This window comes from Anomaloglossus baeobatrachus, chromosome 6, assembly GCF_048569485.1.
Source record: "Anomaloglossus baeobatrachus isolate aAnoBae1 chromosome 6, aAnoBae1.hap1, whole genome shotgun sequence".
NCBI lineage: Eukaryota > Metazoa > Chordata > Amphibia > Anura > Aromobatidae > Anomaloglossus > Anomaloglossus baeobatrachus.
Window position 1 is genome coordinate 532454170 of NC_134358.1, and position 12953 is coordinate 532467122.

A 12953-nucleotide genomic window follows, 5' to 3' on the forward strand; every position below is an offset into this window, starting at 1 on the left:
GAAATTGCCAAGAAACTGAAGATTTCCTACAACGGTGTGTTCTACTCCCTTCAGAGGAGAGCACAAACAGGCTCTAACCAGAGTAGAAAGAGAAGTGGAAGGCTGCGCTGCACAACTGAGCAACAAGACAAGTACATTAGAGTCTCTAGTTTGAGAAATCGATGCCTCACAGATCCTCAACTGGTAGCTTCTTTAAATAGTACCTGCAAAACGCCAGTGTCAACGTCTACAGTGAAGAGGCGACTCCGGGATGGTGGCCCTCAGGGCAGAGTGGCAAAGAAAAAGCCATATCTGAGACTGGCTAATAAAAGGAAAAGATTAATATGGGTAAGAGAACACAGACAATGGACAGAGGAAGATTGGAAAAAAAGTGTTCTGGACAGACGAATCGAACTTTGAGGTGTTTGGATCACACAGAGGAACATTTGTGAGATGCAAAACTACTGAAAAGATGCTGGAAGAGTGCCTGACAGCATCTGTCAAGCATGGTGGACGTAATGTGATGGTCTGGGGTTGCTTTGGTGCTGGTAAAGTGGGAGATTCGTACAAGGTAAAAGGGATTTTGAATAAAGAAGGCTATCACTCCTTTTTGTAGCGCCATACCCTGTGGACAGCGCTTGATTGGAGCCAATTTCATCCTACAACAGGACAATGACCCAACGCACACCTCCAAATTATGCATGAACTATTTAGGGAAGAAGCAGGCAGCTGGTATTCTATCTGTAATGGAGTGGCAGCCCAGTCACCAGATCTCAACCCTATAGAGCTGTTGTGGGAGCAGCTTGACTGTATGGTACACAAAAAGTGCCCATCAAGACAATCCAACTTGTGGGAGGAGGGAAAGCATGGGGGGAAATATCTCCAGATTACCTCTTCAAATTAACAGCTAGAATGCCCAAGGTCTGCAAAGCTGGAATTGCTGCAAAGGAGCATTCTGTGCCGAAAGCAAAGTCTGAATGAGAAAATTATTATTTCAAGTAAAAAAATCATTATTTCTAACCTCGGCAATGTCTGGACTATATTTTCTATTCATCATTTATGCAACTCATTTGATAAAAGTATGATTTTTTTTTTTTTCATGTAAAAGACAAAATTGTCTGGGTGACCCCAAACTTTTGAACGGTAGTGAATACCCTTGGGAATACTGTATATCATTCCTGTGCAACAAAAAGGGAATAAAAATGTTATTGTATTCCTACTCCACCCCCCCCCCCCCCCACCCCTTTACATACTTTTAAATCGTCTAAATTAGGACTAAAAAGTAACCAGCTTTATTCTTGCTGCTTCCATGAATATTCGGTTTACATTTTGTTTGAATCTAATATATACGGTTCCATAGATGTGAGGCGTGGCTCACATTCTAATTATGCAAAAAAGCTGAAGGACACACCCCAGAGGATCCTGTGAACAAGCTCCTTTTTTAAAGACCACAATTTTTTTTTAATATATATATATATATATATATATATATATATGTCATATCACTGGACCCATATGGCAGTTAAAAGTAAACTGGAATACTCAGGGGAGTACTGAAATTAAAAAGAGCAAAAACTGGACACTTTTGATCTAGTGACAGGTCCTCCATAAAATCTTCAATATATCCCTTAATTCATGCCATGTCAGATTAGTGGTGCTCAAGCTTCAATGGCCTGAGGTCCTCATATTATTCACCCAGATGGCTTTTTCTAAGTGATTGTGACCATATCTACAATGACAGTCTGGATGTGCGGCTCAAAGATGAAATTAATAAGCTATGAGGTTTCATCGGTGAACCCCTGAATTACTGCATTGCACATACTTATTTCTTGTCCAGTAGTGACTTTGTATGATACATTGTAGTATCACGTCACCAAGCGAGGGCGTCTCCATATTATTTTTTGAGTGGACTCTGCAGAATCCTGACGAAGCTCGTGTCCGCCACCTAGAAAGTGACTTCCAGATTCCAGCACCGATTTCTGATTGTAAGGACTGGCTTCATCTGTATTCTTTAAGTTTTTGGTTTCACATTTTGGGGCTTTGCAACTAATTTTTAATTTATGATCTCAAGATACAAAAGTTTCAGCTTTCAATGGTTGTTCTGGGACCAACTAATATAACTTGAGGGGCTGCTGTATTAGCTAGTAAAAAAAAGTTTATTGAAGCCAAAGGACTGTAAAAGTTATGTAAAGTAATGTAAGTGTTTAGAACAAGAGGACTAGGGATTTTAGTAGTCAGTCATAAACATAGCTCAAAATACAAAAGTCACATGCAACTTTTTTGCAAAAATTAGAAAAAGTTTTATTGAAGACCTACATTACAATGAGAGATAAAATTCAATATATAAAAATCTACTTGGTGATATTCAGGTATACACAGTGAGTTCCTGAAGAGCAACAGAGGGCAAAATACAGAATGGGTGAGAAAGATGATCCAAATTTAAATGGGCATTAATAAGTAAATCAAATGGTAAACCATATAACCACAAACCTCGTACCCAGCTAATAGGTAGTAAGGATCCCATATAGAGAGCAACAGGGCTCAGTACATTACATCAGTAGATATGTTAGCATAAGGGTATCTTCAAACGGATCATGATGCTAAATGTCTATCCCACACCACCATGATCCTAAGCCCATCAATCCATAGCATTGCGGGGATAATACCTCTAAACAAATGTGCCAGACATATGACAAAAATTCGCCCATATCAATAAGATGCCCAGTGCAACGTGTCCCGACGCACACGTTTCGTGGTCTTCCTCGGGGGTCCGTAGTAAGTAATGTAAGTAGTAGAGCCCAGAACGTGGACGTTGTACCGCTCTCCATATTCTTTATTGTGGTTTCTTCAGGTCTTGTATGTATAGAGATTTGCTACACTAAAAGCAATGCGTCTAAGGAAAAATTCCCCTTACCCAAGACAACCAGTCGATCTTGCCATAATTTTCTTTTCGTTGGATATATAGTGGCAGTAAGCTCCCATGAACGTTTCCCATAGTTTTGCCTTTTAGACATATTCATTGCAACAAGTGAATCTTAAAAGGGTTGTTCACTACTTTTACAATGATGGTCTATCCTTAAGGGGGCTTTACACGCTGCGACATCGCTAATAATATATCGTCGGGGTCACGGTGTTTGTGACGCACATCTGGCACCGTTAGCAATATCGCAGAGTGTGACACGTACGAGCGACCTTCAACAATCCCAAAAGTCGTTAAAATCGTTGGTTTTGGAGAGGTTGTTCTAAAAACCAAATATCGTTGTTTGAGCACTAGCGATGTTGTTCCTCGTTCCTGCGGCAACGCACATCGCTATGTGACACCGCAGGAGCGATGAACATCTCCTTACCTGCATCCACCGGCAATGCGGAAGGAAGGAGGTGAGCTGGATGTTACGTCCTGCTCATCTCCGCCCCTCCGCTTCTATTGGCCGGCTGCTTAGTGGCGCCGCAGTGACGTCGCTACGACGCCGAACGCACCTCCCCCTTAAAGGAGAGTTTGTTCAGCGGTCTCTCTGACGTCGCTGACAAGGTATGTGCGTGTGGCGCTGCCGTAGCAATAATGTTCGCTACGGCAGCGATCAACACATATCGCACGTACGACAGGGGTGGGTGCTATTGCGCTCGACATCACTAGCAAACGCTAGCGATGTCGCAGCATGTAAAGCAGCCTTAAGAATAGAAAAATAGAAGAATTGCCGACACTTCCTAAACTTATTATCTGAACTGGTGCAAATTGAGCATATTATACAAAATAACAGTTGCACCAAGTAGAGGGTAGGGGGAAAAAAACTGAAGGATTTAAAAAGTGAACATTGATACGTGAATATGCATTACTGCCCAGAAAACATGAAAAATTTGGGTGGGGAAAATTGAGTTACTTTACGAATAAAAATGGTCAAATTTACTTGAGCCCAGTTACCACACAAAGTTAAATGTGGCCATTTTTAATTTTCACTATCTAAATCATTCAGTTTTTCCCCCCTCCCCTCTACTTGAGTGCAACTGTTATTTTGGATAATATGTTATGTTCAGTACGCACCAGTTCAGACCATAAGTTTAGGAAGTGTTGGCAATTCATCTATTTTTGTATTATGGAGGCATGTACTTTTCTCTGTGCACTCATCCCAGTTACTTCAGGTGTTTTTTAATTTTTTCTTTTGCAGGTTCTCTTCTAGCCCATACAAAAAGGTCAGTTTGGACACAAAAAGAGGCATAAATTAGATTAGGACGCAGTCGAGAGTTACTCCTTGGCATGGTAACTGGGCTCAAGGAAATTTGGCCATTTTTATTTGCAAAGTAACTCATTTTTTTTTCTAAAAAAATGTTCTTCTTTTCTTGGCAGTAATGCATATTCACATTTTAATGTTCACAATCTATATCCTTCAGTTTTCCCCCTATCCTTAGGATAGGTCATCAATGTCTGATTGGCCGCCACCCCCATCAATAAGCTGTTTTTTGTCTCGGTGGCAGTAGCAGGCAGCCGGAAATGTTCAGTTCTGGAGATGCTCAGTCAACTGATAGCAGCCACCACTGGGTACTACACATCCACCTCCCATTCATATCAATAGGAGACCGATATGAGGTACACAGCCACTATTCGAAGATGGGGCAGCTCCGGAACTGAGCATTTCCAGCCGGCACCGACAACAGCTGATTGATGGGTGATTGACGGTGACGGGTGTTGGACCTAGTCCAATCAAACAATGATGACTTATTTTAAGGATAGACCATCAATGTAAAAGAAGTGGAGAACCTCTTAAGAGTTTTGGAGCAGAAGCTGAACAGAAAATCTCCAAATCTTCCTTTTTAAAAACTCAAAGATCCTTAAAAATTTGTAGATTCTGCTCCAAAAATACAGTGAAAAGATTCTGTATGCGCTTACCCTAACGTGCAATTATTGCACTAAATATTTGAAGAAAGCATTACTACAGGAAAGGTTCTTGGATGCTTCTTAGAAATGTCTTGGGTGCTTCTTATGCCTCCAAATCCAACGAAAAGGACATTGGGGTATTGGAGATTTTTTTTTTTCCCCTCGACTCATTTAAGGACACTCCAAATGTGTGACTATAAGGAGCATATCGTGTTCTTTCTTTGCTTATCTGTTTGCATTGAATGCGCTTCCGGAGTGATGACACGCGCTTCATACAGAATAATGGACCTATTCTCATCGCTCTTCAAGAATGCTCTTCAATGTCAAAATTTCGACGCAATTTTATCACAAGAAATGCAAAAAAAATTCCCTTCGTCTGCTCTTCTGGTGTGCGGCCTCGCCAACGGTATTTTCTGTTCTGTTAATTAGTTAAATGACAGTTTAAAGGATGTAATTAATCATTGCAGGAAAATAGGAGCAGCAGTGATACAGCTGCTCGGAGATTGGCACCACGGAGCAATGAGAGAAGCTTCCAGGGTAATTCCAGTTCATTCTCCTTTTAGTTATGCAAGAAGTGTCTTATTTCAACATATCGGGTTCATTCAGATGTTTTCTTACAGATTTGCTTAATTAAAATGAGTGCAGTTTTTGGTGAATGGTTCACCGGCCACAGCATTTTTTATAGCACGCGCCGTAACGAGAATTCTAAGAATCACAAATCAGAATTTGGTTGACTTATCATTTTAATATACTACTGCCATCACTGCGTTAGTGTATGTGCACATTGAGTCTTTTTACTGAGTTTTTGGAGCAGAAACTTTCCAAATCTAAAAATTTATATTCCAAAGATTCAGCACAAACTCTGTGTTTATGCTCCCAAAACATTTATACGTATTTGAAACTTTACCCCTTTGTGTTCTCTATAGAGAGTTAAGAGGCTTACAGTCATCTATTATCCAATTCACCTGGACCTAGAAAAGGCATAGAATTAAGAATCACATTTTATTGACGAGTAAAATAAGTGTACCGGATATTATTGGGCAAGCCATCTTTACCAGATTCCAGCCTGGTCTACTAACCTGAGGGCTTTGGGGCTAACCATAAATTTTCAATTTCCATCTATCCATCTGTCTATCCAATCTACCCAAATTTATACCTCAAATAAAATGCACTCTCCCATGTTGGGGCCAAATCATTTTCGCTAAAGTGATCTGAGATACATACTCAATTTTTTTTTCAGGCTAGAAGACTCACCAGACCATACGACGCACCTAGGATTTAGGGGAGGAAAATGATTTGTAAAAAATTAAAGCTAAAAATGTGGTCATGATGCACTGTTATGTGCTGGGGGAAGGGAATCTGCTGCTGACACTGTTATGGGGCTAATGTCCCCCAATTCTGTACTAATGGCCCCCATCCTAGGCCCTTTCTGGGTATATGGGTCCCCTCCATCCTGGTGTATGGGTCCCCCCCATCCTTGTGTGTCAACCACCCTTTCTGGTGTATGGGTCTCCTCCATCCTGGTGTATGGGTCCCCCCCATTCTGGTGTGTCAACCACCCTTCCTGGTGTATGGGTCCCCCCCATTCTGGTGTGTCAACCACCCTTCCTGTTGTATGGGTCCCCTCCATCCTGGTGTGTGCCCCCCCCCTTCCTGGTGTAGGTGTCGTCCCCCCCCCCCTCCCAGTTCAAGTATGTGTGTCTGCCCCCCCTGTTCTGGTGTATGTGTCCCCCCCCCCCCTCCCCTTTCTGGTATAAGTGTCCGTCCCCCCATCTTGGGGTGTGTGTGTGTGTGTGTGTGTGTGTGTTCCCAATCCTGGTATAATTTTCCATAACTCTATATAAAACATGATAAAAAAATAATCTTGCAATAGGCCATATGTTAAAGGGGTTGTCCACTACTAGGACAACCCCTTCTGATTCCACAAGTCCCACATCCAATCAGTGCCGGCTTTTCTCTCCCTGTCTGTGGACATGGGAGCAATCAATAGGAAATTAGTGGCCCCACAGTGCTCACTTCCTACTGATTAACTCATCTGGTTGGGAGACCGAAGCAGGCACTGATTACACGCAGGGCTTGCATAATGTCACAACCCCACTTGCACCCCGTGAATGCGAGCTGCACCGCCACTGGATGAGTGCCACTAGAAGGGTGCCACTATGTGAGAGGAGTAGAGGAATCAGAAGTGGACAACCACTTTAAAAACAGACTTACTGTTTTATACAGAAGCGTTTTCAGTAGTCTCATTATCGCCACTGACCTGTTTAGAAGAAGGGGGTAATGCCTTTATACCCAGCTGATAACACAGAATCTACCATTCACATTAGGTGGTATCACAGCTCACCTTCTCCCCTATTTTCACAATTTTTTCAACAGATTATAGCATGCTCTTAACGCTTTAATCCAAACAAATAGGGTCTGAATTAGTCTATTGCTGCTATTAGCTGTGGCCAACAGGAAGCTGGAGTCTAATATTAGGCCTAGTGGTAGTGACCAATGTGAAAATTGCAAGATTTAATTTTTTTTTCTCTAAAATAAGCAGATAAAAAAATTTAAAAAAAAATTAAGTTTCCCAGAAAATGAAAAGGAATGCTGTAGAGCCGTGTGAAGTCTGCTTGGCAGAGGGCACACATCCAGCCTGTTGTGGCACCATGGCAGGGTTACCTATCACTTAGCCTGGGCATGGCTATCCAGTGAAGTTTCCATTGCTAATCTGATATCTTCTTTTGTTACTGGATTTATAACTTGCAGCTTGAAAGTGCTTTTTACATAATCGTTTTTCAGGTGAAGGGAAAACCTGTTGTGCTAGTGTTCAGCATTTAGTTATTACTATGTACTATTTTACTTTTTACTTAAATTTGTGTATTTACTGTATATTATGGACTGGTGTTTCTGATCAAAGGGGCCCGTCATGATTAGAAAACGGGGTTTCTTTTACCATTAAACAGTGCCACACCTGTTCACAGGTTGGGTGTGGTATTGCAGCTCAGACATACTTATTTAAATGGTGCGGAGACACAACCAATGGCAGATGTGGTACCTTTTCTGGAGGAAGTCAGCCATGTTTTTCTAATGTTGTATAATCTCATTTAAAGTTGCCTGGGATTAGAGAAAAGGGTCACCCCCTTCCTCCTCCCCAGATATAACACCATTTTTTTTCTGGTAACAACTGGAACAGGCAGGATTTTTGGACCTTTGGTTACTGGCAAAGTTTAATAAATTTGCAGAATTGACTTGCTTGAAACCACAACTCTTTATTACAGGGGAAAAAAAGCTTCCATGTTTCAACATTACACAGTAAACGTCCAGTGATGGTCAATTAAAGGGGACCTCTTATTAGAGACGCTGATGACCTATCATTAGTCTTTGTATTTATTTTTGGGTTCACATCTGAAAGGAGCAACACGTCGTCAATGTATCGGCAAAAGCTGTGAAGTCGCTAAATCAGCAGCATAACCGCCTCAAAATCATTAAGGATACAAAAAGGATAGCATATCCTACCAAAATGCCATTTAAAAGAGAACCTGTCACTTGCCATAATATTTGATTTCTTAACTTGGATAAATACCGCTGTTCTCCTTAATCTGGCATAATTTTTGTTTTGGTTCCTGCTCCCCTCCATTCCTGAGATGGCCTCCTTTCCCCTAATATAAATCATCTTGTTAGCCAAGTGGGCGTGGTTATTGACACTTCTCTGTGTATCTTCTTACACCCACTTGGCTAACAAGAATATATTTATATACAGGGAAGGGGAGGGCAATATCTCTGGAACGGAGAAGCTCAGGACCAAAAGAAAAACAAAGTCGGATTCAGGAGAACAGCGGCATTTACAACAGATAAAATGGACATTTATGGCAAGTGGCAGATCTTTATTAATACCCTATAATCCAGAAATGGTGGGATGGGTCTAATTTCCAAGCTAGTTCATTACTATCCTCCTTTCTGCTCTCTCTAATCCTGATTTGTTCTTCTTTTGATTGCAAAGGACTCATCAGTGTGGGGTGAGGGTTGTCCATATGTCGCCACCAGATGTCCACTCACACTAATGTACCGGTAATTTTTAGTTTTAAGCATGTGGTTGGGGGGGAACACTAAAATAATGAGAAGGCATATCAAAAAGTAAGGAATCGGTGTTTGTTCAGGGTTTAATATCAAAATAAGTATGTGAATATATTTAGATGCTGCATCTTAAATGGTCCACCTATGATATTGCTCCAATCCAAGCTTGATTCTACCCGGTTGACCTCTGTTTTGTGTCTGGAGTTCTATGATGTCTGCGCACTGAGAGGTATCCGCATGGCTATGTGTAATGGGCATCATTGTGAAGCCAAATCTAAGATTCTGAGTTTCATTATATATTGGCGAGTGTTTGCATTGGATGCGCTGCATGATTTTGTATGAATAGCATTATGAATTAGTTTTGTTTGAGTTTTTTTATGCTATTTGAATAGGAAATGTATGGGTGGCACTAGGTTTTCCCAGGACAAGACACCTTTGCCGAATAGAGGGAAGAATACCTGAGATGAATGAGTTGTTACTGGGGGCCTCAATCTACCACCAAAATGTTGGCAATTATAGAAATGACCCTTTAGGGCAACCTAATGGGGAAGTCAGAATCATTTTGTAGATGCATGTGAGACAATCTGGTGAATTCTGTGATTACAAATCTCCATTATTTGTTTGTTTCCTTTTTTTGGAAATTTAATGAGGTTTTATAAAGCTTTCAAACACCTTTGGCACTGTGCAGAGATTAGTGTTGTTAAAGATAAAACTCAACGTTGAAATCGTTGGCTGATTGCATAAAATGCTGGATTTCCATTCACAGAAATCTGTGTGTGGTGCCAAAGGGGTCACATGCCCTTCACCAATGTGATCTTCTCACTTGTTCTGTAACGAAGAGATAATTATGGCTGTGTATTCCTGGTCTCCATTGCTCTGTAATGTTAGAGGATTTGGGCGAAGTGCATCTCATATAGTATACGTATACAGTAAATGTACGGAGCTTTCCTGATGTATGCTGTAATGTTAACATAGTCTTCCATTCATCAGATCGAAGCTAAAAGTGCGGACTGCTGTTTCTTATGCACTACAGCAGAGTTCCCTAACCTTTCGGACTTTGAGGGCCACATCCAGTGCTCCGAGCGAGGCTCACGAGCCACATCAAGCTCTGAGCGGGCCTCGCGAGCCACATCGAGCTCTGAGCGGGCCTCGCGAGCCACATCGAGCTCTGAGCGGGCCTCGCGAGCCACATCGAGCTCTGAGCGGGCCTCGCGAGCCACATCGAGCTCTGAGCGGGCCTCGCCAGCCACATCGAGCTCTGAGCGGGGCTCGCCAGCCACATCGAGCTCTGAGCGGGGCTCGCCAGCCACATCGAGCTCTGAGCGGGGCTCGCCAGCCACATCGAGCTCTGAGCGGGGCTCGCCAGCCACATCGAGCTCTGAGCGGGGCTCGCCAGCCACATCGAGCTCTGAGCGGGGCTCGCCAGCCACATCGAGCTCTGAGCGGGGCTCGCCAGCCACATCGAGCTCTGAGCGGGGCTCGCGAGCCACATCGAGCTCTGAGCGGGGCTCGCCAGCCACATCGAGCTCTGAGCGGGCCTCGCGAGCCACATCGAGCTCTGAGCGGGCCTCGCGAGCCACATCGAGCTCTGAGCGGGCCTCGCGAGCCACATCGAGCTCTGAGCGGGGCTCGCGAGCCACATCGAGCTCTGAGCGGGGCTCGCGAGCCACATCGAGCTCTGAGCGGGGCTCGCGAGCCACATCGAGCTCCTATCTTTCACAGTAGTGACACTCAGAGCCCCCATTACTAGTATAATGACATCAAAACCTTTTCCACAGAAATCACACCAAGGTGATATAACAAGATCCAGGGATTCCTTCATTGCCCCCCTTCAGGCATGGTCATCTATGTGGGGTTACTCACAAGTGTCACCATTTTGAGATCTCGTCTTCATAATGGTTTACTGCTTTCATAGGTGTTTTATATACCAAGCTGGCAGATAGCAGCAAGCCACACATCATGGTCCCACGAACCACATGTTGCCTCCGAGCCACAGGTTGGAGACCCCTGCACTACAGTATACCATGCAGTTTATATATTTTGGAATGGGTCTCTATGGTGGACGGATACTTTGGCATCCATCCTGACTGTGGCCACTGTCTGGTATATACCTTCTGAATGTATGCGCCCAACAGTGAGCACAGATGCAATGTGCACCTATCCTTTCTAATCATATCTATGGAAATTATCTCGCCATACCCACAGATTTGAGGAACATTTACCATGAGTCTGGGAATTCTGTATTATTCAGCATCCTTGAAAATATTGGAAATAGGCCTGAAGTATTTTTGTATTTAGCCATATAGTATAGCCAGCAAGTGTGTCATATGTGTGGAGTTATTTTCACCTCTCGGTAACACTTGTAGGGTTCAATATGTCCGTACATATGGAGTCCACATATAATCTAACAGGAAATAAACTCCATACGGCACAGTATAAAATTGGAGGCATATGAAAGTGAAGCAGAGCCCACATGCACCTGTATGGCTGCTGTGACATTGTGCTTCGTGCGCACACTGGATAACGGGGTTTTTACTCACTCACTTGCTGCGTCTTTGAGGTAGAACAAAGGAACACAGTTCAGTAAAAAGTTTAGCAGTTTATTTAACTCCACATAAACTGCTCTTGTGGAACACAACAATAAATCAGCTTTACAGCAACTTAAGCATGCACGGGTTTCAAGTCCGTTAATCCAGCGGTTTGCCTGCACAGGTTTGGGATCCATCCTCCTCAGTAGAATCCTCAGCCGTCATTCATACCGACCCCGGTCAGGATTCATCCACGGATTTCTGGTCTGTATAGTCCGTACTGCAGGTATGGCAGCCTCCATACACTGGCTCCTACCATTATATACACCTCTAGCAGAAGCTTCTTCTTGGAGCCCCAGCACTTTCCAGGCTGGCTGCAGTCTCTCCTCAGTCTCCACATGTCAAACACAGACTGACTCCATTTTACATGGCATGTGACCTGTTTGCCACATGTCAAGCACACCGTTGGGTGGGGATGTAGGTGACCAGACCCACCCGCCTCTCCAGCCTTCTGTGATCCTCACCCTGTGAATACTACAGCAAAACATGTGGCCCTAAAAGTACCAGCATTTCTAAGGATCTCAACACTTATGATAAGGCCGGGGCCACACGGGGACTAATGCAATCCTCGCATGACACTCAGCTCACGCTGGCAGCACAGTGGGAGCTGAGTGTCACTGCGACTGAGGTCCGATCATGCGATCGGACCTCAGCTGCGGGGGGCGGGCCGGCTCTGAGGAGGGGCGGGCCAGTGCTGAGGAAGGGCGGGCCGGCACGGAGGAGGAGAGGGAGGGATTTATCTCCCTCTCTCCTCCATAGCCAGCTCTTGCCATTCTCGCCCTGCACTCGCGGTACACCGGTGTACTGCGAGTGCAGTGCGATCTTTCTCTTCTCCCATAGACTTGAATGGGTGCGAGAGAAAGAGTCTCTGATTACAATCGCAGCATGCTGCGATTGTTTTCTCGGTCCGATTGGGGATGAGAAAATAATCACTCATGGGTGCTGGGACATAGGTTAATATTGGTCCGAGTGGAATGCGATGTTTTATCGCATTCCACTCTGTCCGATTTTCATGCCGTGTTGCTTAGGCCTAATGTAGCCGGTGGCCTTCTCACACTGCGCACAGAACGGGTTCAGAATATGGCCGTGCGCAATCCCAGAACACGTAGGCTCCGCCCACTTGTCTGTTAGGGAATTTTATTTGTCTTTCCTGACTTTGAAATAGACAAATGGAATAAGTATATGTGTATAATATGTGGATAAGTGTATCCATTGCATCAGTTCTGCAAACTGAAGAATGGAAGAAACGATTCTACATACAAGATTTTTTTTTTTTTTGTTTTCTTCTAAAAAAAACCCCTTGCTTCCATTTGCAGAACGGATGCAACAGATCACTTAGATCTTTTACCCTTCCTGTTTTTGGAACAGAGAAACTAAACAAGTGATCCGTTGCGAATTGAAACAGAAAGGTCTTCATTTCATATCCATTTTTTTTCCATTTGCATTGCATGCAAAAC

At 43.5% G+C, this 12953-nt stretch overlaps 1 protein-coding gene across 3 annotated transcripts in view; it reads left to right on the forward strand.

The window, feature by feature from the left end:
• PIP4K2A (phosphatidylinositol-5-phosphate 4-kinase type 2 alpha) overlaps nucleotides 1-12953 on the forward strand; it is a 157120-nt gene that overhangs the window by 90187 nt on the left and 53980 nt on the right. The gene's annotated exons all lie outside the window — the stretch shown is intronic.